This window comes from Lissotriton vulgaris, chromosome 1_1 (assembly GCF_964263255.1).
Source record: "Lissotriton vulgaris chromosome 1_1, aLisVul1.2, whole genome shotgun sequence".
NCBI classification, from domain to species: Eukaryota; Metazoa; Chordata; class Amphibia; order Caudata; family Salamandridae; genus Lissotriton; species Lissotriton vulgaris.
In genome coordinates, this window is record NC_141685.1 from 63629023 (window position 1) to 63655617 (window position 26595).

The 26595-nt window shown below is 44.9% G+C and overlaps 1 protein-coding gene and 1 pseudogene across 1 annotated transcript in view; one reads left to right on the plus strand and one right to left on the minus strand.

The window, feature by feature from the left end:
• The window catches only part of LOC147737284 (uncharacterized), a 1685245-nt gene that overhangs the window by 732219 nt on the left and 926431 nt on the right, over nt 1-26595 (minus strand). The window lies entirely within an intron of this gene.
• On the plus strand, nt 4526-8248 carry LOC147737291 (uncharacterized; annotated as a pseudogene).

Here is a 26595-nt window from a genome sequence, read left to right on the forward strand (position 1 = left end):
GAAAATGGCACCAGCAGAGGATTTAAAGTTGGTTTTGGTTTTGTCAATATTCAAAATGTATGTTGAGAGGGTTTTTTTTCAGAAAGCTAGAAGTATAAGAATGATAAGAGAAATTAAATACAATGACCAGAAAGATCAAGATATGCACATTAAATGTATGTGGTTTAAATGATCCTCGGAAACGGCAAGTACTAGCTAAGGTTATACAGATACTGGGTATAGATATACTCTGCTTACAAGAAACCCATATTGCGTGGCTAATAGAGAATATCTAAAGAACATGGGGATGGAATTGGTAGTCTGCTCTAAACAATCCGGAGTTAAAAGAGGGGTAGCAATATTAAAAAAGAGAGGGTGGGTGGATTGCATAAAGACGGCAGCAGATAAATGGGGAAGATGGGTATTAGCAGAATTTAAGGGGGGGCGGCAGGGGTTCACACTTTGTAATATATATGGCCCAAATCTAGACGACCCAGAAGTATTTAATTTCATTAATTTAGAATTGGCACAGTGGACTACTCCAGGTCTATTATGTGGAGATTATAATATTAATGTGGAGTCAAAAGATGATATAAGATCCAATTCAGCATACTGTGGTAAGAAAAAACTTGTACACACTGCTCTACGTGGGATACTTCTGGATCATGGCCTGTTTGATGTTTGGCATGAAAAGAACCCGAATCATCCAGGGTTTACGTTTTTCTCTGCTCCCCACCAAAAATTCGTTAGACTGGATTACTTCTTCATTTCACATACTTTATTAATACAAGCTAAAATTCAGATCCATCCTAAACTAATTTCTGATCACAACCCGGTAGTGTTGGAATTAAATGTTGAAATAGAGGGTAACATTGAATCACCACAATGGTCCTTTGAGCGCAAATTATTATTGGACGCACAGTATTGTCAATATATGTCTAAAGTAATAGAGGAATTTTTTATCTTCAATAAAGATACAGCAACTCATGAAATGGTTTGGGACACATTTAAAGCTGTGGTCCGGGGGGAGACTCTCAGCTACTCCGGGTTTAAGCGCAAACAATTCCTAACTGAACAACAGAAGGTTTTTGACGAAATTATAAGAGCTGAGGAGAAGTTGGCAGAGGCCCTAAGGCAAGGAGGGGAATCTGATTTGAGTAAATTGGCCCAAAAAGATCTCTTGATTAAAAGAGCTAATGCTTATTCTAAAATAGCCGACCTAATCGCTATTAATTATACTCAATACAGGGAAACAGCATACGAGTTTGGGGAAAAAACCGGTAGGATGTTAGCGAAGAGAGCAAGGGAGAAGCAGGTATATAATGATATCTTGAAAGTCAGGGATTTAAAGGGGGTTACACAAGAAACTAGAGGAGGAGTTCTGACTGCTTTTCAAGAGTTTTACCAATGTCTTTATAGTGAGGAAGGGGACTTTATTGAATCAAGTGGATATTTAAAGGAAACAAGCTCTGTGCTCCTATCGGAGGCTCAACGTCTGAATCTTCTAGCACCCCCTGAATGGGAAGAGATAGAGATAGCGATTTTAGGGTTGGCCCTGGGTAAAGCTACAGGCCCAGATAACATCCCATTGGAGTTTTATAGAACATTTAGAACCCAACTAAAAAAAGAACTGGTGGAAATCTGTCAGCGAGCCTTCGAGGGGAGAGCTCCACAATCTTGGGCGGAAGCAATCATTGTTATCTTTAAAAAAAAGGGAAAAAATCCTGAAGAGATGGGGTCTTATAGGCCAATCTCTTTACTGAATACTGACAGTAAAATCTACTCGAAGCTTATAGCAAACCGGCTAAATGATCTTATGACAGGGATTGTCTCCATAAGACAACATGGCTTTATACAGGGTAGAGGTACCACGGACCATGTCAGGCGAATAATATCTTTGCTTGACTGGGCACAGGGGACTGGTTCCTCGGTCGGGGTGGCCCTGTTGGACGCCGAAAAAGCGTTCGACAGGGTCACCTGGGCTTTTCTGTGGTCAGTAATGGAGAAGATGGGGATTCCTAGAGAGTTCATCAAAGCAATAAGAACACTCTACATTCAACCGACTGCAGTAATCCGGATTTCGGGCTCTTTTTCAGGGCTGGTGCGGATAGCAAGGGGGACGAGACAGGGTTGCCCCTGTTCCCCCTTGCTATTCGCCTTGTACATCGATCCTTTTATCCGAAAGCTGGAAAAGAATTCTGCAATTAAACCAGTACAATTAAATGGATGGAAAATAAATGTTTGTGCCTATGCTGATGACATAGCCGTGGTTACGGCAGAACTCAACATGGCACTACCTAATATTATAAAGTCAGCGGAGGAATTTGGACGTTTCTCTGGCTATAAATTGAATATTGATAAAACTCAGCTTATACATTCTGTGGTTGGACGTCCAGAGAATATGAAGATAGATAAAGAGGCCACATATCTCGGAATTAAAATCTCCGCTACCATTGAGGACATTATTCCTATTAACCTAGATCCAGTAATAGTATCTTCTAATAGAATTTTAGAAAGGGTTAACAATCTGAAGCTTTCCCTACTAGGCCGAAGTAATTTGATAAAAATGCTTATCTTTCCTAAATTTCTATACATATTTCGAGCCATACCATTGTTAATATCATCAGGCTATTTTGCTCGTTTAGAAAGAATGAGCTCCAGATTTTTATGGGGGTACCGCCGGGCAAGGAGAGCGCTAAAAAGTTGTGAACTACCTCGAGATAGAGGGGGGTGGGGTATGCCAAATTTTCAACTATATCATTGGATGGCAATAATGCAACATATGGGCGTACTTTTACTACCGGAAGATCATACAGAAGATTTCCTGACCCCATCAATCTATGAAATGCTCCTGGGGACAGAGGCAAAACAATGTCTAAATCGGATCATAGAGCCAAGTTACTATAAAAAGACTAAATTCAAGATATTTGATACAGCCTATTTTATCTGGCGATCCGTTAAAAGAAAATTTCGACTCAGTGTAAATCTAACGAAATATACACCTCTGCAGAACTGCTCTTTTTTGCCAGGGATATTTCAGGATGGAGTAATGTATAGGTGGAATAATTTAGGCATCAAGAAATTGGGAGATTTATTTACAGAGAAGGACTTTGTATCATTTGAATATTTGATGCACACTTATCAAATACCTCGTTCTGATTTTTTTAAATATCTTCAGGTACGTAGTTTTTGCCTGCAGAAATTGTCACAGTCTCTAATTTTTCTGGGGAATATTGAAATTTTAGAAGCGATCAAAAACCGCCAGAGAATCGGATTTTTGTATCAATTAATTTTGGAAAAGAGGGAGGATGATTTAGAGGTGGTAGCGATCAAATGGCAGAATAAACTGAATATTTCTTGTGTAAACATAGAGAGAAGCTTAGCAATCGCTAGAAATGTCTTAATGAATGGATCACTCATCAGTCAGCATTACATGGCTATTTTCGGACTCTATTATACACCAGGGAAGATAGCTAAATGGAGTGTTGGGCGCGGGACAAGTTGTAATCGCTGTAATTTACATGGGGCCGATGCAATACATATGTTCTTTGAATGTCCGAAATTGATAAGATTTATTGCTGATGTAGAGCACTTCCTTACAATTGAATTGTTTATTCCAGTTAAATTAACCGCATCTTTAGTCTTGTTTGGTTGTGAAGAAAATGCGACTAATTCGATTTTAGACCCAGCCATCGGATTTATGTTCATATGTATGTCTGCCTTTCGTTTCTGTATAACGTCAGGCTGGCTTGATGAAGAACCACCAAATATTATTTTGTGGCGAAATAAGCTTTTATCTATGTATTATCTTGAAATCGCATTATACAAATTGAAAGGTATAAGAAAGAAGACATTTGGTCGCAACTTATGGTCCCCAGTTACTAATTGGATAGGAAATTGAATGCTTTTGTTATCGCTTCAGGTTTTTTTTTATCTATAATGAGTTACTGTTTACTGCCTTTATTTCCTTCTCGTCTTTTCTTTTTTTTCTTTTTCTTATCTTTTCCCTACTTTGCATTCTTCTTGATTTATAGCTTACAGTGTACAGCAATTGTCTTTTAGCTTGGGCAATTCTGCTTATTATGAATTGGAATCATATTATTGTTCCTCTTTGTTGATTGGATGTTTTTTTTTTCTTCTGCTGATGCCAAAAAAAAACTCAATAAAAAAAAGAAAAAAAAAAAAAAAACATTGTGAATTATCATTCCATTATGTTTCAATTTAGTAATGTTAAATATGTTTACATCCAGCAGAAAACAAGCCTTGAATGTATGAGATGACCATCAATAATGAAGCGAATGCTGTAAATCGTCAATAATAGCAGAAATAATGAGCTACAGTATTCAGGAAAACATCAGCGCAGTCGGCGACAGAGGAACCTGCACACAAACTGACAGATCCCGGATGAAGCATCAAGGCAGTTCAGTGATTGTAAGAGGCTGAGCTGTGCACCTCCACGCCACAAGACGAAGAAATGACTTTAGGAAAATTAAGGCAATAACAATAACAAACCGCCTCCTGTATAAACAAGTGTCCAACACCAGCTTTGATCATGGGATTGGTATGATGTGATTACCGCAGTGCTCTGTTTTCTAAAATGATGACAAGCCATCCTTCAGTCCTCTATGTGAATTGTTAACTCTTTGTGGCCAAACCACAGTAACCAGAGAAAAGCACTACAGAGTGGAGCCAGACAACTGACGGGTAAAGGAAAGAGGAGTTCTACTACAATACAACAGACTGTCCCAATTTGCACCGGCAGAAGGAAGATACATCTTTATCCGCAAGCGTGCATAGCCATAATCCAATCTAAAGGCACAATCACCTACAAAGACACCTAATACGTATTAGGAGTTTGGCAAATATTTGGTGGCTATAGCCTTTTATTGTTAAAACAGAAATCAAACATGCTAAATACTGCACACATATAAAGTGTGTGAGAAAAACACAAGTGCTTTATCAGCCATGTTGGTCCATCAGGAAATACAGTTATGGGATACAGACAAATATATACCCGACCCACAGACACTAACCAAGAAAGAAGAATCATACGCATGCAGCAAAAGCTTTAGTTTGTCATCACTACTCAAGCTTCATAAGCAAACATACACAGGACAAAAACCATTCAAGTGCAGTGAATGTGTCAAGACATTTAGTAGGTTATCAAACCTACAAAATCATCAGCAAACACATACAGGGGAAAAGCCATTTAAATGCAGTGAATGTGTGAAAAGCTTTAGTCGATTAGATCTCCTACAAAGACATCAGCGAACACACTCAGGGGGAAAACCATACCAATGCAGTGAATGTGTGAAGACCTTTAATCATTTATCAAACCTACAAAGTCATCAGCGAACACACTTGGGGGAAAAACCCTATCATTGTAGTGAATGTGACAGGAGTTATCGCTTCTCTTCAGCATTAAGGAATCATCAGCGAACTCACACAGGAGAAAAACCATTCAAGTGCAATGAATGTGGGAAGAGCTTTAGTCAGTTATCAGACCGACAAAGACATCAGCGAACACACACAAGGGAAAAGCCATTCAAGTGCAGTGAATGTGTGAAAAGCTTTGGTCAGTTATCAGACCTACAAAGTCATCAGCGAACACACTCGGGGGAAAAACCATACCAGTGCAGTGAATGTGCAAAGTGCTTTAGTCGTTTAATAAACCTCCAAACACATCACCGAATACACACAGGGGAAAAACCATTCAAGTGCTGTGAATGTGCAAATTGCTTTAGTCGGTTATCACACCTTCAAACACATAATCGAACACACACAGGGGAAAAAATATTCAAGTGCACTGAATGTGCAAAGTGCTTTAGTCATTTATCAAGCCTACAAAATCATCAGCGAACACACACGGGGGAAAAACCATTCAGGTGCAGTGAATGTGTGAAGACCTTTAATAATTTATCATACCTACAAAGTCATCAGCGAACACACACAGGGGAAAAACCTTATCATTGTAGTGAATGTGACAGTAGTTTTCGCAGCTCTTCAGCATTAAGGTATCATCAGCGAACTCACACAGGAGAAAAACCATTCAAGTGCAATGAATGTGGGAAGAGCTGTGGTCAGTTATCAGACCTACAAAGACATCAGCGAACACACACAAGGGAAAAGCCATTCAAGTGCAGTGAATGTGTGAAGAGCTTTAGTCAGTTATCAGACCTAAAAAGTCATCAACGAACACACACGGGGGAAAAACCCTATCATTGTAGTGAATGTGACAGTAGTTTTCGCAGCTCTTCAGCATTAAGGAATCATCAGCGAACTCACATAGGAGAAAAACCATTTAAGTGCAATGAATGTCTAAAGAGCTTTAGTCAATTATCAGACCTACAAATACATCAGCGAACACACACAGGTGAAAAACCATTCAACTGCAGTAAATGTGGGAAGAGCTTTAGTCGATTAGAATACCTACAAGGACATCAGCGAACACACTCTGGGAAACAACCATACCAGTGCAGTGAATGTGCAAAGTGCTTTATTCACTTATCAAACCTCCAAAAACATCAGCGAATACACACAGGGGAAAAACCATTCAAGTGCAGTGAATGTGCAAAGTGCTTTAGTCGATTATCACACCTTCAAACACATAATCGAACACACACAGGGGAAAAACCATTCAAGTGCAGTGAATGTGCAAAGTGCTTTAGTCGGTTATCACACCTTCAAACACATAATCGAACACACACAGGGGAAAAACCATTCAAGTGCAGTGAATGTGTAAAGAGCTTTAGTCAGTTATCAACCCTACAAAGACATAATCAAACGCACACAGGAGAAAAGCCATTCAAGTGCAGTGAATGTGTGAAGAGCTACAGCCGGTTATCACACCTAAGAAGTCATCTGCGAACACACACGGGGGAAACCCTATCATTGTAGTGAATGTGACAGTAGCTTTTGCAGATCTTCAGCATTAAGGTATTACCAGCGAACTCACACAGGAGAAAAACCATTCAAGTGCAATGAATGTGGGAAGATCTTTAGTCGATTATCAGAGCTACAAAGTCATCAGCGAACACACAGGGAGAAAACATAGAAGAGTACTGAAAGTGTGAAGGGCTTTTGATAGAAGACCCGACTAGCAGTAAAGAAGAAAAACAGATATCAGTATTTGCAGAGTTATAAAAGTGTTTGTTTCCAGAGATTGTTCACTTCCGTACACAAAGCAAGGCAACATGATGCACCAGGATACACAGTGGAAAGTGACACAATGTGGATTAAAAGAAACATTCTTCATTTTTATTTGATGAAGAAGAGATACAAAGAAAAAAATTATCTCGCACTTGATCACACTTCCTGTAAAAGCAACACTGAATTAATACTGGGACTAACAATGGTATTTTCAGCTAAGTTGTCGAAATAGTGATAAAACCTATAAATCCGACACACCCAGAGTGGACATGTTGTCAGGGCTCTGGAGATATGAAGCTTCATTGGTAAAATGTATGCATTACTAATAACAAATGCCACTGCAGTATATGTAATGAACTAAAGTGAAACACAGGTGTTCAAGAAATAACCTATTTTTATATCCCGTGTCTCCTCTCCAACTTGGCTCTTCCTAGTCATTTTGTGACTTGCCAAACTCTACTTTTTACCAGAATTGAGCCACTGTAAGCAGCAGACTCTGTTTGAAGAATGTTATGAAATAGCGAAATCCCACATCAAAAGCATATATGTGCCAGGACAATCAGTTGCACTCCCAGCAACTCGTCTTCCACACTGATTATCCCTTGTCCTTAAATGTTTTGAAGGATTTGTCGTATGAATGCCAGAAGTGGCGCTGAGATTCATGAAGCTAATGCTAACAGGAGTGTGTGGGAGATAGAGAGGGGGAGAGATAAAGAGAGCGAGAGAGACAAAGGGAGAGAAAAAGAGAGAAATGGAAGGAGGGGGAACAACACTTTATTTGTACTCACCTAAAAATAGAAGAAGCAGCCAAATACATGTCAATGTGTGACATCACCAGAGAAACGGGCTGAACACCTGTGAATTTATATGTTTATTTTAATACCTTTACACCCATGTCATGCAAATAAACAGGGCACAAGTAAGGAAAATAGTGAAGGAGCCCATTATCATATGCAAATCACAGTGACATCACATGTAGTGACATCACAAGAAGTGATGTCAGGCCCTTATAATAATTTTCATGTGAAAGGTTGACGGCCTGTTTTAAAAACAAAAAACAAGAAACATAAAATAACGTAAAAATATGTTTTTGGTTTCAGTTTTTATACATCATGTGTTTTTCCAGCTATTAGTTTGTAACTAAACTTGGAAATTACTGAAAGTGTAAATATTTTTAAACAGATATGTGGAACTTGGAAATTAAATTTTAAAAGAGTTTTCAGCGAATAAATAAAATGTGCTTTTAATTTGCGTTTGTTTCCTGATGTTAATCTTTATCCAGCCCTTAAGCCCCAAAGTGTTTCACATTTACAATGTGTTAAGAAATAGAAGGGCTAATTTTGTCAAGTTCACTGTTCCTCTCTTGCGCCACTCACACAAACAAACACTCAGAGGCCTGTGTCTGCAGTGCTGGGGCACAAAGTAACAATTATCAGTCGCAGGCTAAGGAGCCAAGTGGAACTGAGTCCTGTTTCTAGATAATAGTAGGGGGACCCCTTCAAACTGTGGCTACCCCCTGACTTGTGCCGTGCTGATAAAGCAATAGTGAATTTGAGTAATTTATGATGAATTGAAATGAGAGAAAGAGAAGAAGAGAGCGAGGTGCAGGATATAATAAAGAAAATGAAAAAAAGAGACACAAGACTTTACTGTGTTCTGTGTACTAGCTCTTTACATAAACAAGCTGTACTGTGCGTTGTAAACAGGTTGTCACCCCCTTTGTATGTAAATGAGCTTCTGTGACCAGACACCCCAGGCTCCCATCTCTTCCAGCACGGATGATAATGAGAGCACTTCCCTTATTCAACATGGCGTCACTTTTTTCTTACTAGTCCGCTTTCTATCTTCATGCACACGTGGGAAGCCGGTATTAATTTCCTCTGAGTTTGAACTTCCGTGGAGTTCCCGAGACTGAGTAGACGTTGTTTCAGAACAACCTTTTGACACTGTTAGTACTCCACATTGGGGACGGTGTTACCTTTGCGGCACATATGCCGGACTTACTTTAAACCGCATTTTAATCACTGCTTTACGTTTTACAGATTGCGACCTAAGAGTCACGGATGTAATTTGTCCGTGAGTACTACGCTTGCGAGAGCGTCACACCTTGGGTTATGTTCACTTTTACACACGCTTTGGTGGTTGGTTTCTTTCGTCACGTTGTTTTCTTTACCATTTTCACTGAGGAGCACTACTTTCACATTTTGGCCAGGTACTTCATTTTTATATCATGAGTGTAATTACAACGTTCACGAATTTTCTTCATACGTTTGGCATAATCTGTTTTGAGGAAACTAGATTCGAGAGACCTATGCTCACCCCTCTGTTCTGAGTTTTGCACATGTGGTTAATGACACTATGACTTGATTTGATTGATGCAATTTTTGTATTATATGGGTCATATCCAGTGATACTTTGGCATTTTCTTTTTTGTTTGTAGAGTTGTCCCCTGAGGAAGGGCTTGTCATCTGCCCGAAATGCATTGGGGAGGATTTATAACTGGATGATGTTTTCGTTGGAATGAAGTTTATGCTTTATGGAACCACATTGAACTTTTGATCAAGCATTAAATACTTAAAGAACATCAACATTGTGTGGAATCAACCTTGATGAATTGTTTATAGACATTATTGTCGAACTTTTGAGCTGTGCGACTGGGTGCCTCCTTCCCAACGGGGGGAGCTTTGCATTAGTTTCTACATTCTCGCTGTGAGGTACAGACAGCGTAATCCCCCGTGAGCACGCCACAGACCATTACTTTGATTTAACTTTTGAACTATCTTGCTGTGCAAGTCCTTCCCTCATTCTTTAGCACTGTAAGGTAATCGCAAACTATGGCTATATTGAAAAAATAATCGGCTATTAGGTCACACAGCTGTGGTTATGTTGTTCTTTATTAGGTTTTTTTAAATTTATTTTAATTTGCAGCAATTCTCCAGGTTACTTTTTCTCAGTATTACGCTTCAGGTCACTCTTAGCTCTCCAGTTGAACGTGAAGTTTGATGTAGGATTTGTTGTTAGTGTCCTTAGACCATGTCCCGATCCCTTTGTCCTTGATTTGTCGGCATGTGTTTTGTCCACACACTGGTCTAGGATGGGTCTTCTCAAGGTAGAAGGGGCTGTAATAGGAATAATAAATCATACATATACGAAATTGTATGTAAATAAATATGTGCCTTTCTGTTATCAGGCACCACCAGACTCACCTCTACACATGTAATTGAGCACCAGACTAAAGTGACTGCTCCCTGTATAAATATGTGCCATCAGTAATCAGGATGATGGTTCTGCTGATATGCACAGCAAATAAAGTTTCTGGGACTGTACATATTGGCCTAAATTTTAATTGCTAAAGTTTCATGCAGTTTCGCTGATGTGCACAGCTTATAAGGTTTGTGAATATTGCGCACTGTAAGCAGATCACTGAAGTTCACCCTTAAGTAGTAACTAGGTCAAAACATAGTACATACATAATGCTAAATGTTACTGCCCCTCCCTTCTTTTTGAGATCTCCAGGAGTTCCTCCTTGTTAGAAATGGGATCTCTGGTTGGCAGAGGCGTGCGCCAAAGCCAGGCAGAGACCACCACTCTAATTAGGGCAAGGCAGTTACACTCCAAAGATAACCCTGCTCAGCCCCTTGGTAGCATGGCACGAGCAGAAAGGCTTATCCCAGAGGCAATGTTTAAAGCATTTGCGCATGCACCCACCAGCAACAACATCCCAGGCCCCCCACAAAAGGAACTCCACACAAGGTTATATCAAAAATAGCCTTTGATCAATAATAGGGAGGCCTAAACGATGCAGCTGGCACTAAGTGCTGCGCAGCTGTGTAGGCCAAGGTAAGACGAAGGAGTGCATCTCACTCCTAGGTTCAAAAGAACATGTCCCCTGAAAGAAATACCTAAACGGTGTAGCTGCCCACTCCTTGCTGTGCAGCTGGGAATGCAAAAATAAGGCATAGGCTCTCACTGGCCCTCAGAACAAATTGTGCCCAACAGTGGAGCCCTCTAGGCTCTAGAACAAATACTGTGGGGCGTTAGAGCCACACGGGCGCAGTAAATAAATAATGTACCCCTGGGAGGCATCTGGTTCTGCAAACCACTGGGGCCCCGTTGGAGCCATGGAGGCTCTGGAATGAATCTGCCCCATGGAGCACCCTTGCTCCTTAAATCACTATGCGCCACTAGGGAAAAAGAACTTGCCCCCAAAATACTGTGGATCGCACTGGTGCTTTAAAACAGGACATGCCCACTGGCGGAGCCACTCGGGCTCTTGAGGCAATATGCAGCTGTTGGAGCCATTTAGGCTTGGAAAAGAAAAGCTGGCGCAACACGGACCCCTCGGTATGGGGACCTCTACAACAAAGAAGGAAGCCCTCACTCACCATGCTCTGGAGACTCACTGGGCTACTCGTGTGCTCCGGTCTCGGCTTCCCTCCTTTCGTCGCAGCGGCACGCGGGGCTCTCCCTACTCATGGAACCCCCGCCACGTCAGTGCCCTGGTTCACCCGGTCCCCCATCTCAGGACCTGGACTTGGCGTGGAACCTGTGAGGCTTGGTATGGCTTCTCACTGGCCGGGGAGAGTAGCGGAAGTGACGCTTGCGGGGCCCGCCCCCAGTCAGGCAAGGATGCCTGATTTCCGGGTCAGGCCTACACAACACCAGCAGCTTGGCAGAAGGTGTAGAACGCGGCTCAGGCCGTGGCAGTGAAACGAAGGGTGGGCACCCGCTTTAGGGCTGAAATAAAGAAGCGGCTATAATCGGGGTGGGCACCCAAAATTAAATATAAAAACAGGCGGATATGATGCATGGTGGGCACCTGCAAGTCAATACAAAAATAAGCGGGGTAGGGCACCCACAAAGCTCACTGGGAGGAGGGAATCCCCAGGCAGGGGGCCTTTTCAATAGCGGCACACAGTCAGCGCTGCAGCGAGAATGCAAAGCACTCTCAGGGTACTAGGCCTGCAACAAGCCCCGGCAGAAGCAACAACAAAGGGAACAAGGTCCAGGAAGTCCTGGGCATCAGGGAGGGCAGTGCAGGGCCTAGGGGCCCACACACAGGGCACTCCAGCAAGGAGACAGCCCCCATGGCGGTCCCTCCTGGGCCCCACCAGCAGCAAGCCCCCCTCGCTCGGGATCCAAAAGTGAGAAGGGCCCCCAAGAAGTCCTGCAGGGTCCAGGGGCCAGCACACAGGGCCCTCCTGGGCCCCACCAGCAGCACACCCCTGGTAGATTCAAGTAGCAAAGACAAGAACATTTTCATGAGGTCAAAGCCCCTTCTTTTATACACAAAATCCTGTGTCTCAAAGGTGCAGGCAAGGTTTAGTAGTGAGCCCCAGCAAGACCTACCAGTGCTAGGGGTTCGCCCTTCTCTGCACAGAGTCCTCAGACCATAGAATAGAAGTTGACACAGAAACTGGAATAGAAAATACAAGATTTATTAAACCTCATGAGTTGGAACTACATTCACACAACACCCTTCGTTATTGTTTGAAGTAGCACCCTGAATGGAAGGAGCTTGGTCCTTTTATACCCACACAGGGGCTCAAAAGAAGGCGGTACAAGTACAAAATGCAGGTTTTAAGTACATATAAGGTCATACAGAAAATGCACAGTTAACAAGTGGGAGGAGCTAACAGTTGCTAATTCTGGTGAACACATCCTGACATTTACAATCTAGGGACAGCTGCAAGGACAGCTGCAAGCTCAACTGAGCATGTGCGAAGCAGAAGAGGCTTAATATCTGTTTCTAGGCAGATTTCAAGGGCAGACAACAGCAAGGTAGGACAGAGCACATGGTGAGCACACGGTAGCACATGGCAAACAAGATGGCAGGGGGGCATCCTTTGAGAAAGTACTACGCGCCGTGAGGGAAACGGCAGTTCTTACACCGCCAGCAGAACCCTGGTAGCTTCTCCTGCCGTGAGGCTAACGGCAAACACCACCGGCAACGGGGACCGCTGGAACTACAACTCCCAGCAACACCGCGGCAGGCGCGGCGGGAGCAACGTCAGCAAAGCGCCAGGCTGCGCCTTAAGAGAAGGGCACGCCTCCCGTCCCGCGGGACGCGCGCGGGCGTCTGTGGCCGTCGGTGGACTACAGTGGTCGGGCGGGCCACCCCTCTAACACTGTGACTGCGGTGAGTGAGTTAATACTTTGTAGTCATGGATTCAATTGATAAAACTGTTGGCCAGGACGATTTCCCATTTCCCCCTCCCACGTTTGAAACTTTACTTGAAAACGCCCTTAACCTGGTTACTAACGAAATTGCTGACACGGAAAGAAGAATGGCGAAAATCAAGAGGGAGAGAGAGGACCAGATAGCTAGTCCAGATCCCCGGTTATATGTAAGTTTATCAAAAGGAGACTAGCTCAAGAGCAGGGGTTAATCTGACATTATTATTATTGTTTTCCTAGCGACTCAGTATGGTTTTGCCGATTGGCAGTGGCACCTGTTGGGTGTCTTTGGAAAGCCCTCACCCACCAACCTAGTTGGTGGCATGCTTCATCATCGGGCCCACCCAGTGACACCTAGCGTGTCCCGGGTGTGCTTCGACGCCTGATTACAGTGGAGCAGGTATGTCACTGTGTGTGCGGTGTGGGGTGTTCAGGTATGTGAAGTTAAAACGGCTTGGCGGATGGTCCCTGAGGTGAGGATACTTTATTAAAAGGGCCTCCGTCAGCGGTTAAAAATAAGGCTGTGGGACGTTAGAGGCGGGTTACGACCTCCTACGTCCTTAGAGTGTCAACATGTTTCAGCCAGTGCCTTATTACTAATCTGGCTTTCATCAGGACTGTAAAATATGTGTGAGTTAAAATAGGGGTTGTGTAGTGTAGTTTATGTGTCTACACGCCCTAAAGTGTATCTAACTGTGAGAGGGGGGATTCCCTTCTCAAGATCACCTGTACATTTAACATTGAGGACAGGTACAAGACAAACATGGGGGAGAGAGAGTCACTAGGCAGTATTGATCAACAAATGTGACAGCCGACTTAATAGCGAATAGGTGCAGGCTATGAGCGGCTCAAGTGTAATGATACTGGTGGTATCATTATTGTGGAATCGCACTAGAACTTCGAGGGTGTGGTGATTTAAAACAGCGGTAAAAATACTGCAGTGAATGGTGAAGAATTTTGGCGCAAGGACATTGTCTTACGCTTTCAAGGCTTGTTTTTTGCTCCAAGGTTATTGAAGTGGCAAGGTGTGGCCCTGGTTGGGAGAGAGAGGTAGGACCACTAGGGTTAGGAGACCTGTGGGAGAAAATTTGGGAAGCGCTTACCTATTGTAGAGATGTACAGCATACTCACAGGATTTCTGGCCAGCAGCAGCGTGGGACCTGTTGTGCCTCCTTCGCAGAACCGGTAATGAATGGCTGTAGTTGCCGGTGTTTATACTGTCATTGATTTTTTTTTTTTTTTTTTTTTTATAACATTTATTAGGCGCAACAGCTGCCCCAGCGAAGGGGCTTCCTGGCGCCAGATCATCTGCAGCAACATAACAGATCAAAGCTGAACAAGGGGGATATTTAACTGACAGAGGTAAATAGGTGAGTTTTAATGGCCCGTCTGAAGAGGGTTAGGCTGTTAAGGGCGCGGATTTGAACAGGGAGAGAATTCCATAAATCCGCCGCCATCACGCGGAAGGAACGGCCTCCCATCCTGCTGAGCCTAAACCTAGGCTTGTTCGCCAAAAACTGGGCTTCTGATCTAAGAGATCGTGTAGGGACATAAAAAGAGATAAGGCCTGTCAAGGCCGGGGGAGACGACAGTTTTAAAATCTTGAATGTCAGACAGAGAGCCTTAAATTTGATTCTCTGTCTGACCGGAAGCCAGTGCAAAGAGGCCAAGACAGGAGAAACCGAACATCGTCTTGGGAGGCCGACAATGGCCCGTGCAGCAGCGTTCTGCACCCTCTGGAGCCTAGTCGCCTCCGCCTGGTTGACTCCCAGGAGTAAGGCACTCCCATAGTCTATCCGAGACAGGATGGAGGCCTGCACCACCAGTTGACGTGTGGGAGGATCGAAAAATTTGAGGACTGGTCTAAGTCCTCGCAGAATACCATGACAGGTAGCTGCTGTCTTTTTCGTATGGCTGATAAAGGAAAGGTTAGAGTCCAGCCAGACTCCCAGATTTTTAACTACGTCAACTGGAGTGGGCAGTGCCCCCAGTTCGAGAGGCCACCACTGGTCTCCCCAGAGTCCCGCCTGCTTCCCCACAATCAGGACCTCGGTTTTCTTGGCATTGAGCTGTAAGCAGTTGTTACGCATCCAGCTCGCCACAGCTATCAGTCCCGCCTGGAATCTGGGCGCAGTCACCTCTGGGTTCCCACTGAGTGTCACCGCCAGCTGCGTGTCATCGGCATACGATGTCATCGTAAGGCCATACTGCCTGACGACGGCAGCCAGCGGTTTCACATACAGGTTGAATAAAGTGGGACTGAGGGCAGAGCCCTGAGGGACTCCCAGATCCAAAGAGTGGTAAGAGGACTGGCCAGGTGGAATGGCTACCTTGAAAAACCGGTCCGAGAGGAATGAGCGGAACCACGCGAGGGCCTTCCCGACTATCCCTACCTCCTCCAGACGTCGCAACAGGATGTCATGAGACACCGTGTCGAACGTGGCGCTCAGGTCTAACAATAGGAGCGCCGCGGTCTGCCCCGCATCCAACACAGTCCGCAGATGCTCGATCATGAAGAGCAAAGCCGTTTCAGTGCTGTGCTGAGCACGAAACCCATTTTGACTCTCGTCTAAGATATTGTTGCGCGAGAGGTGGGCCGACAGAGTGGTATTAACGTGAGCCTCAGTGACCTTGGCGGTCCAAGGCAGGAGGGAGATGGGCCGGTAGTTCTCCGGAAGCAAGGGGTCAGCATTAGGTTTTTTCAAAATAGGCTTGACCACAGCCTGCTTCCAGGATAAAGGAACTACGCCCTCACTGAGGGAGAGATTAATAAGCTCCAATATGGGCTCACGACAGAGGGGCGGGAGGGAGGCGAAGAGTTCCGGCTTCAGAGGATCTAAGGGAGAGCCCGATTTAATTTTGAGGCTCAGAGTGTCAAATACCTCATTCGACATAGTCGGCAGGGTTGACAGGGTTTCCGACACCAAGACTTCTACGTCGCTAGGAGCATCCCCGGGGGCAGCTGGTGCAAAGCCTCGGTAGATTTTCTGTACTTTCTCGACGAAAAAGGATGCTAGGCTTTCACAGTGCGAGTCTGTACAGATTTCTTGCGAGGTGGCCCGTTTCCCCATCAGATCCTTAAGTACCTTAAAGATCAACTTAGAGGGGTTTGGGCTGTTGGAAAACTCAGCTGCATAATATGCGGCCCGGGTTTGACAGATAGCTCTGTGGTAAGACTTGAGCTGGGCAAAGTACGATGATTTTAGCACGGGATCGAAAGCTTTTCTCCATGCCCTCTCAGCTTGACGACAAGTTCTCTTATGTTCGGCAAGAATCTCATTATACCACGGGCTATGGCTTTTCGCATGACATTTAGCCCACCGCAAAGGTATAAGAGAATCGAGGGCGGTAAGAACCCAATTGCAGAATTGATCATATCCCTGTTCTACATTCTGCAATTTGCCCAGGGGGTGTGCCTCTAATATCCTGACAAACTCCTCCAGCTGAAGTTTACGCCAGCTGCGCTTCAAACACTGTTTACCTACTGGTTTCAGTTGGGGAGTGTCAAGAGGACATGACACTCTAACCAATAAATGGTCAGTCCAACCCACCACCATCGGGTCAGCTGATCTAGCCCGAGCTAAAGTAGTAAAAAAAGGATCCAATATGTGTCCTCCTATATGGGTGGGGGAGGTGACCAGTTGGTCAAGCTGCAATGCTTCTAAATCCGCCAGAAAAGAGCTGATGGAAGGAGAAGATGACTGATCCAGATGTATATTTAAATCCCCTACTATGTTAAAGTTGGAACATGTAGCGGACAGAGAGCTAACCACATCCGCTAGGGAGGCCTTAAAGGCAGTGTCATTCCCAGGCGGGCGGTAAATAAGCACACCGCTGAAGGTAAATTGATGACTAACCTTTACCTTAAACGATGCGCTCTCACACATCGAGAGATCCAAGGGCTTCCACTCAACCGGGAAACAGGACTTAGTCGCCATGGCTATACCACCTCCCCTAGTCGAGCGGTTTAAGATGGATACCGTATAGGTAGAGGGGAAAGCCAAGTTGATAATGGCCGTGTCAGCGTCCTGTAACCAAGTTTCGGTCAAGAAGATAATATCAGGAAGGTCCACATCAATCATATCTCGTAATGACTGATAGTGTTTAACCAAGGATCTTACATTCAGGCTCCATATATTAAGTACATGTCCGGACCATTCCATATGAGTACCCACAACCGTCCTACCAACTGGAAGAACTCCAGTGGGAGAGGTCAGGGAGAAAAGACCACAGGTACAATCATATGGTCCTGATAGAGGGGGCAGAGGGTCATGATGGCAAATCCGAAGGCTATCTCTTATGTATAAGAGAGCCGCGCGATCGTACCTGAGCACCGCCATAGTACACAGACTGCTACTCGGGGAGGGGACCAGAGTCCATAGCCCGCGCCCGCTACCTCGACGCGGACGAGCGCAGACGGGCAGGACTCTGGCACGACTCCGGCTAAGCGACAGCGTTCCACTGCGCGTTCCCGCTGCGCGGGAGAGGACGACTTTAAATAGGCGTCTCCCTGAACACCTCGAGCGTCGGGACGCTCCAAAATGGCGCCCGCGCTCCACCACACTTACCCCAATCTAAAATGGCGCCCACAGGATTCCAGCCCCGGGACCCGGACCCGCCGAATGGCGGTGCGTCTTCCGAATTAAATGCAAGTAAGGGGGCAGCCCAGTGTCAAGGATAAATTTAAAAGCAGGGTAGAAGGTCAAATCAAGAATAACAAAAATAGTCAAAAGGAAGCTTTAAAATATCGTGGCTTGCTGGCAGCGCATAATTGACGGCACCTGGGGGAAAGCAATGGTAGAGAGACTCGCGAAGCGGGTCTAAATAGCGCTCAGGTGTGGGCAGAGGCTGATCTAGAGAGCCTGCGTGGGCGTGTGATGCTGCCGGGTGCTGGAGCGGTCAGAATCGCGCATGCGCGACCGGGAAGCGGTCCGCGCATGCGCCAGAGTCAGTGTTGCAGCGAAGAGCGCATGCGCGGCCGAGATGTGGTCCGCGCATGCGCCGTAGCGAGTGTTTTGTAGCGCGATTCGGCTGGTGGCACAGCCTGCGCTAGTACTAATTCGCCTGGTGCCCTGGCTATTATAATATGATGGGGCAGTTTGCAAAACTAAATTAAACTAAATGAATAGCGCTTGAGACACATGGTTGTACTCAAGTGCTAGTGTGGGTGAGTGGCACTAAATATGTTACCTAAGGCCCTGATAGGTAACCAGGGGGTTTACATGGCAGGATGAATGGCTCTTGGGACCCCAGACAGTTCTCAAGGGTTGGGTGAATCTGCACAGTATGGCCTAACTGGAAGATGGTGAAGACCAGGGGGCATGGTTTATAAAGGGAGGCACTATTGGTCAGACTAGGTACTCAATAGAGATCTGCAGGGTGGCTCGCCAGGTGATGTGATAAACATCATAGCCATGTGAGTGAACGGGTACGGGAAAAGGGGCAAAACACCCTTGTTTTCTTGGTAAGGAGGGAGACGACCACATATCCAACAATTAGTAGCATTGGTAGTCTGATGAGAGTGATGTAACATACTAATAAAAGTATTATTGCGCAGCGCAAGTCTGTATGATAATTCATGAGGCGGTAATTCACTAAAAGAATGTTCAGCAGTAGTATTATAAGCAGATTGTGCACGCTTGAATATAGGATAGTATATGTGTAACAAAACACTAGCAGTAATAACCAGCAAACATAGAAAAAACATAACAAGTAGTGTCACTATACAGCGACTACGAAGTGATTTGCAATACGCATTTTTCTTATGTTGTCTTTGTCTATCTCTCTCTCTATCTCGATCTAGGGGATACATGTCAGAAACTAATTTAACCGATTCACCTAGGGGAGGACTTAAACAATTAAACTGTCTGACTTGCTAGATCGTAATTTCAGTCTGTAATTTTCTGAAGCAGTTTTCTCAGCCAAAGGGAGTTTTGTGTCAGTTTGTGGAGGAGGGCAGGGCTTAGAGTCCAAGTCCGAAGGAAGTCTGAAAATTTTTTTAATATGGCTGGAATGCAGCCATCCCTTCCTGCCCTCTATTTTAACAGCTGTCCTCGTCGTGAGCAGGACCAATTTCGGGGATTGCCAGCGGGGCTCCAATGGGCTCTTCCGATCAAAGTTCCTGACGAAAACGTAATCTCCAGGAACCACCTCATGAGGCTTCGTCTCGGTGTTGTCGGGAAAGGCTGCAGCTACCTGTGAACGACAAGATTGGAGTGCAGACATCAAGGAGGCAAGGTAATCTGTCAACATAAGACAATCAACATCAGTTATTTTACGTGGAACAGGCGTCCCCCACATATTCGGTGGCCTACCAAAGACCACTTCGTACGGGGATAGCCCAGAACGGGAATGGACCACCATCCTCATATAGAAGAGGGCGACCGGCAAGGCAACTATCCAGTCTATACCTTTGTCTCTACAAATCTTGGAAAGTCGGATTTTCAGTGTCTGATTATGGCGCTCCACGAGACCTGCTGCCTCGGGATGCCGAACACAATGGAACTTCCACTGGTAACCTAACAGAAGTGTAATGTTTTCCACAAGTGCGGATGAGAACGGCTGGCCATTATCTGAGTACACGATGCGGGGCAAACCATACCGGAAGTATTCACGAACCAGTTGCTTGGCAGTGGTCGGAGCAGTATAATCGGGAACTGGGTATGCCTCTATCCATCGGGAAAGAGCACATACGACTACGAGGACGTGCTTGAATCCTCGACAGCGTTCCATCTGGATATAATCCATCTGGAGGACTTCAAAAGGGTGGTCGGGAGGCTGAAATCCACCTTGCTCTACGGGGATGCTTTTACCTGGATTGAACTGACCACAAATCATGCAAGTACGCACCTTCTGTTTGGCTGCTGCCCGTAAGTTTTTATTGGACCATATGTGTTGAATACTGTCTAGCATTGCTTTCTCCCCTAGGTGGGCAGGACTATGTATTGTATTAATTATGACTTGTACCATAGAGTCGGGGAGAAACCATGTAGATTTTCCCTTCGTCATCCATCCCTGGTCTGTTTGGACCCCTCCTAGTTTAGTCCATTCCTTAATTTCATCTGGTGTTGCATGTGACTGTATGTCGATCACATCATGTGCGGGATCCCTAACTGTCATGCAATGTGATGGTACCACTATTTGTGTCTGGTCAGTTACATGAGTTCGGTTCTGAGCAGTTTGCTTTGCTGTTCGGTCTGCCAGGTCGTTACCCTGGGAAATGACATCAGTAACCTTGGTATGTGCCTTGCATTTCATGATAGAGATTGCAGTGGGTAGATGTATCGCGTCTAATAAAGCTTGAATGAGGGGACCGTGTTGGATGTTGGCACCGTGAGAAGTTAAGTAACCTCTCTCTCGCCAGAGGACTCCAAAGTCGTGAACGACTCCGAATGCATAACGTGAATCAGTATATATATTGACTCTCTTATTTTTGGCTTGAATACATGCTTGTGTCAGAGCAATAAGCTCTGCTGCTTGAGCTGACAAAGTGTCAATACAACTTGTTTCAATGACTTCCGTGTCTGTCGTGACAGCGTAGGCTGCCACTAATTCACCTGTCCTTGTTCTCATACATGAACCATCCACATACAGTGTCAGGTCTGGATCCGGTAACGGAACATCTGTCAAGTCTTGTCTGGGCTTTGTTGTGATAGTGATAACTTCAATGCAATCATGTGCCAATGGATCTACTCCATTTATTGGCAATAACGTGGCAGGATTTAATGTGCTGCAGCGTCTGATTTCAATATGTGGTTGAAACAATGTCAGTTCGTAACCTGTCAATCTTGCTATAGTCAGGTGTTGGGTCTGAGTTCGATTTAAAAGGACTTCCACAGAATGTGGAACCTGTACTGTCAATGGGTGTCCTAACACAATAGAATCACTCTGTCTGATTGCTAAAGCAGTCGCTGCAACTGATTTCAAACATGCTGGAATGGCTTGGGCTACTGGGTCTAATGTGCTAGAAAAATAAGCACACGGCTTGTGTGAACCTGCTTGTTCCTGAGTGAGGACTGACAAGGCAGTACCCTCACGTTCTGTGACAAAAAGTGTAAAAGGCTTACTGTAACATGGTGTTGCTAAAACAGGTGCTTGACATAAGGCTTTCTTCAAGTCTTCAAAAGCTTGTGTATGTTCCTGAGTCCAAGGGAGGACAGACGAAGTCGCTGCCTCCTGTGTCGTTAACTGAATGAGTGGCTTTGCTAAAAATGCATATTGGGGAATCCATTGTCTACAGTATGAAGTGAGGCCTATGAAAGCCCGCACTTCCTTTTGTGTTCTGGGTGGTGACATGTTTACAATTAACTGAATGCGATCAGGTGTGAGCTGTCTCCCCACTTTGGACAGCAAGTGACCCAGGTACACAACTTGCTGAACACAGAATTGTAGCTTCGAAGGAGACACCTTGTGTCCTTTGTCGGCCAGGAAGTTCAAAACAGTCAGTGATGCATTTTCACATTCGGGTTCGCTTCGAGCGGTGATCAGCAGATCATCGACATATTGAAGCAGAGCAGTGTGTACTGGCATGTGGATGCTGTCGAGTTGTTTTTTCAATGCTTGACTATAGATACTGGGGCTTTCTGTGAATCCTTGAGGTGCACGGGCAAATTTGAAAGATCGTCCATTTAAACTGAATCCGAACAAATATTGGCTTTCCGGGTCAATAGGGACACTGAAGAAGGCGTTCTTGAGGTCAATTACAGTGAAGAACGCTGCTTCTGAGTCAATAGCAGTTAGTAATGAAGAGATATCTGGGACCACGGGGTACTGTGGTACAATGCATTTATTCAATTCGCGCAGATCAATAACCAATCGATAAACGGGTGGAGCATTTGGGTCAGTTCGTTTAAGAACAGGAATGATCGGGGAATTGCACACGTTGGAGTCAGTTTCCACAACCACTCCTTGTGCAATCAGCTCGTCAATGATTCTCAGTAAAGCCACTACAGCATCTGGGGGTAACTTGTATTGTCGAATTCGTGGTAATACCACTCCTGCCTTGAGTGTGACTCGATACGGGGTAATGTGCATGCAACCTACATCAGCGGGGCCCTGCGCCCACAAGTGCGCAGGGACGTTCTGTAACCGGGGATCCATATCTCTCAATACATAATGGCCCTTGAAATCTCGCAAAAACAATCGTACTCCCTCAGGAGAACAACAAATAATAGCTCCTAGAGCTTTCAGTGTCTTTATACCTAACAGGTTTTCTGGACATGACTTCGTGAGCAATAAATCTGTAGTCCGTGTCAGAGGACCTACTGCAAGAGGGAGAGGTTGTGATACCTCATTAATAATGGGTTTTCCTGAAAATCCAAGGGACACGTTCTGTGAGCCTGAGAGGGGTGCCCCTGGTACTTCATTGTGGCTTATCGTGGTTCTGCTTGCCCCTGTATCGATGAGAAACTTTCTGTCTTTCCCTAATACTTGACTATGTACATAGGGACCATTTTGATCTACAGGAACTTCAATAAGAGGCAAGCGGAATTCCCTCTCTAGGCTGTTTCATGTGTATCGTTGGTAATCAGGGTAATCGTTCTGTGCATACTGATACATCTGCTGCGTTGTGTTTTGTGTTGCGGTAATGGGCTGTTGTTGGGGTATCGCTACGGTCTGTGTGGAGGCTGGCATGGGTGCAATATGTTGTATATTCTGGGGTACCTGTTGTGAAGTCTGATCTTGTCTAGGAGGACGCGGTCTCTCTTTAGTCTTACCCGTGGCGATATTATGTTTCAGAACTGCACAATCGTTTATATAATGACCTGGCTGTTTGCAGTAATTACATACACCCTTTACAGGAACTGTTGAATTGCCGGGATGGGTCACACCCTTTTTCTGACCGTCGGCAGGAACCGACTGAGCAACTAGCATTTTCATTTTTGTGTCCTTCATACGTCTTTGTTCATGTTCTTGTTCTTCTCTAAGTCTATTCTGGTGATACTGTAACATTTGCAACATTTGTGAAGGGGTGTTAGCTTGCCAAGTGCTTTCTACTTTCAGTACTCTATTCTTAACTTGGGGTAAGGAATTCTCGACTAGTTTCGTTACAAAAAGATGTGGATATGACTCGCTACTTGCTTTCAAACCGCTATTAATACCAAAACATTTCTCAAATCGTGTATAAAAATCACTAGTGTCTTCATCGGGTTTCTGTTTGCATGCTGAAATTGCGCCCCAATCTTCCTTTTTCGTACTCAATAAACGTGGCAACACTTGTACTAATAAACCTGGTAACGCTTTAACCTTATCCCCAAGCCCTAGGCCTGGCACTCGGGTATCTTCTTCATTTTGTAATGCAGCCCAATCAATCTTTGCATTTCCCACCTCCCACTCTTTTTCCTTGAGTTTCTCGTATATACCTGGAGGTAGTAGTACTTTCAGTATTTTCATAAGGTCGGGATAAGTGTAATCGCCCATTAATAACATATCCTTTATTTCACGATGAAACCCTGCGGGATCTTTATCATGACTGGGTACTAGTTTCTTCATCTCTAACAATTCAATTTTAGTTATAGGTGTATACACGAACACACGTCTAAGCGTGTGGTCTGCGTTCTGTACGGGGTGCACTTCTCGCAACGGGTTCTGTCTGTCCATATAATACATGGTCTTTCGTTCCATAACGGGTGCTGAGCTGATCTGCGGACATAAGAATGCACTATACTTGTGACGGTGTTCTAGGATTACTTTAATCAGGTCAGTACTTAGACCTTTCCATCTGTTCGTGACCAGTTCAATTAGTATATCAGGCAGGGGGCCTGGATCAGAATGTTGGCTTTTATACAATAAGAGCAGATGTTGTATCATGTACATACCAGCTAAACGCTGTTCACTCGGTGTCAAGTTCAAGAACGTATGTGCTAGCGCATCATCACCATATTTCTCAGAACTGTCAGCCCATTGCACGGCTGACCTGGCTAATTCTTGTTCATCCATGGAATCGAGTACATGGTACCCCATGCGCTCTTGAAGTATTCTGTCAGTGGCTTGGAATAAGTGTTCGGGGGTTCTAGGATTACACATGGCTTCCTGATATATGCTTTTACTTTCTGGGCGCACTGGGCGCATCGAATTATTAAATGGTCTTCCCTTACCTACATAAGCTATCATTTCTCTAGCTGGCAACTGTGTTTGTTCTGGTGTCTCGGCTTCCTCCTCCGCCTCCTCCTCTGTGGATTCCTGTTTGTCTGAATCTATTTCCGGTACGGACTGTCTTTTCTCATGCATCTTATTTATTGCAGTTCTGATTCTTCGGTACATATTATCTATACAGGCCTCTTTGTCATGCTGTCCATCTGCTATATGCTGACCCCATTTGTGGAGTGCCTTCACATCTTCCGGGTTCATACCCGGCCTATCCACTTCTCTAATAAAGCAGTTTATAAGAAACCGCAATAACTTGCCTTTAGTATCCACTTTCTGATAGGCCATGGCCTCTTTAATACTTTCAGGCCCTACTCCTGTCTGGACAAACGTATATATCCGATCTAAGTGATCTGTCATTCCAGGTAATGTCATCAGGAAGTTCGTGACTCGCCGTAAACGTACTGATGCGAGTAACATTCTCTCGTCACTCTTTTTTCCAGGTACAGGATCATATCTACAGTCTGCAAGACGATCTCCATAAATTGTAATGTCTGTTCTAGGTGTACGCTGTTGCGCTATTTCTCTAAAGCTCAGACGATGAGTTTGTGGCGGAGTCTGGAAACCTATCCCTCCGGACGCGCCTCCTGAGGCACCTGCTCCGAAAGGGTTAGTCGGATTCGTATCAAGGGAAGTAGGAGGGGGTGGAAGATCAGGAGGAGGAATCCGGGGAGGAGTAGCTTGTCGAGGAGGAAGAGCATAAGGATTCTGACCGTTAGGCGCAGGCACTGGTGGTAATGCAGTATTAACATATGTGGGAGCTACATCGTCTAAGTAGGAAGAAAGGAAAATGTCCTTTGCTGTCTTCTGGTGTGTTTTAGTCGGGAGCAATGGGGGTGATAGGTCCTTCGGTACCTCTGGAGAGGCCTTAGGCAGGCCTTTTGACAAGAGGGGAAACATGCCATTCATAAGCGTATTTCGCTGTCTGTCTACTTGTTCTAATTTTACTCTGATACCTTCCTCAACTAATGCGTTTTCTCGGGCCTTGTCAGGTTCCTCCTTACTCTTTTCTTCTAATCTATGAGCTTTTTCTGTGCGCCTATGCGACTCTTTACGCCATAACTCGATGGCATCTTTCTGTGACTGTCTGGCTTTCTTTTTCCATAATGCTTCTTCTACTCTCATGATGCAATCTGCATCCCATGTCCCTGCAGCGGGCCATCTCTGATTCTCCGACAGTTCTTTAGTGTAGTCTACCCATAAGTCGAGAAATAAAACAGCATCTAGGCCGTGCTTATGGTACATAAAGTACCCTGGAGTGTCCCTAGGTGGAATGGGAACAGCTTCTTCTAGAACCCCTTTACGGGTTTTTATTTGTCTTAGTTTAGAGAACAACGGCATTCTGAAATCTGGCTACTTGGTTCTTACTTCAGATATGAACATGAACACATAAGACACGTTTAAGCACAATAATGAAGATCGAACATTCACTCATACCACGACATTTGAATGACACATTAAAACATTTCAAGAACGAACCACATTAATTATGCAACAGGATGTACCGCTAAACGGCACAGATACACCTTTTACAGGTGCAAACTAGATATACTGCTATACAGTACAGATACACTGCTGAACAGTGCAGAACAGGCTCGTGTACCCGAACCCGTCTTGACCGGCACAAATTAATGCGCACGTCAGGATGCGTCCCTAGCAACGGTACTCACCAGGAAGCACGGAAACAGAAGGCCTCGGAAACCCTGGACTGGACTCGGCGCGGACTGGATTCGGACTCGACGCAGATACTTCGGAACTTCGGAACCTGGCGGGCCTCGGTATACCACGGATCTTGCTCTCTCAGCTAGGCTCAGGTCGGGATCCTCCGCACTCCTCACCGCCTCGTCTGGGTGTCGATCGCAGCCTCAGTCACCTCCGTTGGCCTGAGGGAGATACAGGAAATCCTGCGGATACGCGTAATTGTCCGTCCGGCTGTGGCAGGGGGCTAGGCCTGCAACGCACCTCCGGCGCGTGGGGTGGGGGAGGGGTCCCTGTTCGGGCGCCAGAACTGTGGTAAAATTAATTACCTATGCATAATTTATAATCAATAATCAATAAGAATAACTCAGAGAAATAAGAGGCAAAATCCGGGATATTGAGGTTAACTCAAAAGGGTTTTATTCCTGTAAAAGGAATTGGGTTATT